The sequence below is a fragment of the Lactuca serriola genome, chromosome 5 (genome assembly GCF_051521515.1).
Source record: "Lactuca serriola cultivar US96UC23 chromosome 5, Lser_US96UC23_V15, whole genome shotgun sequence".
NCBI classification, from domain to species: Eukaryota; Viridiplantae; Streptophyta; class Magnoliopsida; order Asterales; family Asteraceae; genus Lactuca; species Lactuca serriola.
The window spans coordinates 325,082,634-325,087,129 of record NC_136412.1 but is presented as its reverse complement, the minus strand read 5'-3'; positions in this window follow the sequence as shown (position 1 = coordinate 325,087,129).

The following is a 4,496-nucleotide window of genomic DNA, read 5'->3' as shown; positions in this document are numbered from 1 at the left end:
AGTGACTTGGAGGATCCGGGAGGATTGCTGAGGAAAGTATGGATAGGTGTGGAAGGTAGTATTGGGCCCGTACTACTGAAAGCATAGGATCCATACTCGAATCAGTAAGAGACTTGGAGAATCTAAGAAGCTTCAGGGAAGAGTTTGTGACCCAGTTTGGGAACAGAGGATGTTCCAATTGTTGCAGCTTAGCCATTGGCAAGCGAGATAGTGAGCGTGACAGGGTGTCAGACCCTGAAGGATATGATTTCCAAGAGGTTGTAGATACGAGATCGATTGGAGCACCCTAGAAAGAGAGGGTTGTGCTAGGCGAGTATAGTAGAGGGTCTCGGGAAGAGACCCATGACTTCTGATCATCGGGTGAAAGGCCAGTAGGGCCTGAGTCAGAGCAGCGCGTATGATAATGTACACAAGGGAGTTTGTCGCTCCGAGGGTTTAGGCTACTTCAGGGTAGCAGGGTTGATCATGTCAACAGAAGGTGATTAGTATTCCTCCAGATGTTGCGGGTATGTCATCTTATTAGATGGATATTGGGAATACGTATCGCTTTAGGTTTGCGAGTGAGTTTGGATAAGTCGGATCTCGAGTCAGTTTTCTGCTAGCGTTCGGTTATCAAGGACCGTATATGCCATCTTGCATGCCGGAAGGTCCTTGATGAACCTATAGAGGGACGTATCTTGCGGAGTGGGTTCCACGCGCACTGTTATCATTTCGGATCTTTGTCAGGATCTATGCAGGAGTATTATTTTAAGGATACTCGATCAGGGTTGGAGTGATTGTTCTCCAATGAAGTCAGCATTCAGAGGTTCTATCCTTGTTCAGGTATGGTCGGCAATTGTCTATGGCTGAACTTTGGAGTTCAAGGCACTACCGTTGCTAGGACAGAGCCGGTGACATGAAAAGGATAATGTTAGTCGCAGGTGTTAGATGCAAAAGTGGTTGGTCATAGCATGTTTAAGAGAATTGTATTTTCGCATGGGCAGTGCTCGGTCAGTGTTCAGTGGTACTGCAAGATTGGAAATGAGAACGAGGATTCATCAGCCAGAGTGAAGATTAAGGTCTTCAATGGTCAGCCTGGGAGATGAATTGGGGTGTCAGAATGGAACAAATTTCAAGAGTACTCTTCAAGATTTCAGAGGATGGGCAATCTTAAGGTTTAATCGGTGATTAAACGCTAGCATTGGTAAGCACACTTTGTCATCGGTGGGATATTTGAAAGCGAGACGGATTGGGAATCCTTCAATTCTCGCATGCCGTGAAGACTTAGTCGAATCTAATTGGGGGAGAGACTTTCTATAAGGTTCTCCAAATGTGAGTTCTGGTTGCGCGGGGTGCAATCTCTTGGCCACCTTGTCAACCAGAAGGGTATTCTAGTTGATCCGGCCAAGATAGAGGCCGTGATGCAGTGAGAGATTCCGAGGTCTCCATCTGAGATTCGGAATTCCCTGGGTCTAGCAGGTTACTATCGGAAATTTACATGGGACTTCTCCGAGATTTCGGTTCCTTTGACCCGACTGACCAAGAAGTCGGTGGCCTTTCGTTGAGGACCTGAATAGCAGGCAGCCTTCAATACTCTCAGACAGCAGTTGTGCGAGGCACTGATTCTCACCCTGCAAGAGGGTGTAGATGAGTCCATGGTTTACTGTGACGCTCTGATCACGGGCATGGGTACGGTACTGATACAGTGGGGTCACATGATAGCAGGTTTCGGGAACCAGATTTTAGTTCCGGTTAGGACTCAAGTTCAGTTGTGTGTTAGGTCGAGTGCTTGTTTGACCCAGTTGGAAAGTGTTATAAGACTACGGGGGTAGCCGTAGCATTCACTAGCAGTCAGATAGTTGGAAAGTGTTATAAGACTACGGGGGTAGCTGTAGCATTCACTAGCAGTCAGATAGTTGGAAAGTGTTATAAGACTACGGGGGTAGCCATAGCATTCACTAGTAGTCAGATAGTTTGGGAAGTGTTGTAAGACTACGGGGGTAGCCGTAGCATTCACTAGCAGTCAGATAGTTTGGAAAGTGTTATAAGACTACGGGGGTAGCCGTAGCATTCACTAGCAGTCAGATAGTTTGGGAAGTGTTGTAAGACTACGGGGGTAGCCGTAGCATTCACTAGCGGTCAGTTAGTATGGAAAATGTTGTAAGACTACGGGGGTGGCCGTAGCATTCACCAGGTTAGCAGATAGTACTAGAGTGTTGTAAGTCTGTGGGTGTAGCCGTGGCATTCACTAGGTTGGTAGATGGCATGAGCGTGTTGTTAGAACGCGAAAGGAACAGTAGTACCCACCAGTTCGGGTGCGGCAGTGAGGATATGGAAATCCCCATATTGGATTTCGGTATTACCTAGATGGATTAGATCTGGTTGAGCCAGTGATAAGACTGTAGGAACGCCACAACAGTTATGAGATCAGGGAAGTAATGGACTGCTTAAGGGCGTTTGTGATGTAAGGCTATCATTGGTTAGGTAGCAATCACTTTTAGTCTTAGATTGGATGATGACAGGATGCGACGCATGGACCCAATCGATCAGATCAGGAGGTTGTTAGAGCCACAGTGGCATGATAACTAGTCGCAACTAGTTTCAGAGAAGGATCACGTTCAGAAGTCATGCGAGACGACTAAGTGGGAGTCTTTTGGCCCCACAGCCGGGCAGAATCCCGATATTTCAAATGACTGATGGATGAATTGAGGCCAAGAAGGTCTCGATAGGTTTTGGCAAGCGGCCATGAGGTTGAATACTGCTTCAGGCAGTTTAGTATTTGGGCAATGTTACCATTTGTGTTTCAGGTTGCAAGTACGAACGGAATAGCTGGTTGATCTGGGAAGTGACAAGTCAATCACAGCGGGATCAGCCGAGCCTTGTCCAAGTATAAGTGATCTGCAGGGATAATTGGGTTTGTGAACTTGTTTTATAGTGAGAACCTAAAGCTATCAGAAGTTGAGTAGTCTGTCAGGGAATCAGACTATCACTTGGCAGCAGATTTCAGACGGGGTAAATGAGATCTTGTTGTGAGGCATTCGTTCACCTGTGGATTTTAGGGCTTTATGAGGATTGGTCGTGGCTACCCTAGGAAGGCTAGGGCGTGCCCAAATTGGTGACCATGCTACTAGAGTGGTTGGGCGAGTAAGGAATGGTAAGGAATGATTTCGAGGACGAAATCTAATTTAAGTGGGGGAGAGTTGTAATACTCTGTTTATTTATTAGATAAATAAATAAATTAATGAACGGATTTTAGGAAAACTCTAGTGGGGAGGGGCCGATATTGGCAAAATGGCCAGAAGTTTGTGAAAAAAACGGGTGAACCCGTCACCCTCATGTGTGCAGGGGGGTGAAAGTGGGTTAGATCTGATCCCACATCGGCTGGGAAGGAGAACTAAGCATTCCTTATAAGGGGTGTGGATACCTTCCCTATCACAACGCGTTTTAAAGTCGTGAGTGCAGCAGATCCCATAAGAACTCTGCAATTAAGCGTGCTCGGGCGGGAGTAGTACCAGGATGGGTGACCCCCTGGGAAGTCCTCGTGCCGAGTGGCCCAAAGCGGACAATATTGTGATACGTGCCAGAGTGGGATGTTACAAATGGTATCAGAGCCAGGGTACGGGTCGATGTGTTCGACGGGGACGTCGAACCCTATAATGGGGGTTGAAAGTGGGTTAGATCTGATTCCACATCGGCTGGGAAGGAGAACTAAGCATTCCTTATAAGGGGTGTGGATACCTTCCCTATCACAACACGTTTTAAAGTCGTGAGGGCAGCAGATCCCATAAGAACTCTGCAGTTAAGCGTGCTCGGGCGGGAGTAGTACCAGGATGGGTGACCCCCTGGGAAGTCCTCGTGCCGAGTGGCCCAAAGCGGACAATATTGTGATACGTGCCAGAGTGGGATGTTACAAAAGGCTTTGTCTAAGAACTATCACAAAGTTAAAGCCCGAGATGGTGCCTCTTCTAGTGGGACCAAAGTTGATCCTGCTAAGCCCTGCCCTAACCCAAAGGAGGCAGAGTGCCACCACTGCCACAAGATAGGACATTGGAAGAGAAGCTGCCCAGAGTACCTGCAAGCCATCAAGGAAGGAAAGATCAAGCCGTCTTTCGCATGTATATACACAATTAAATCTAACGATTCATCTCATGCTATTTCTTGGGTTCTTGATACCGGTTGTGGTTACCACATTTGTTCTAATGTGTAGGGACTAAGAAGAAATAGGGATGTGGAGCATGGAAGGATTAATCTAATCATGGGGAACAGAAGATCGTCGCCTGTGACCAAGATTGGAGTGTATTCTTTTGTGCTTAGGAATGGTTTAAGTTTAGATTTGAACAATTGTTGCTATTCGCCAGAAATGGCTAGAAACATCATTTCATTTCATGGTTTGTTTAGACAAGGTTTTAGATTTTGTTTTAATAATGAGAATGGTTCTATTTTGGCTTATCTAAATGGTGTCTTTTATTTTGAAGCTATACCATGTAATGGAATTTATGAAACTGTTATGATTGTTG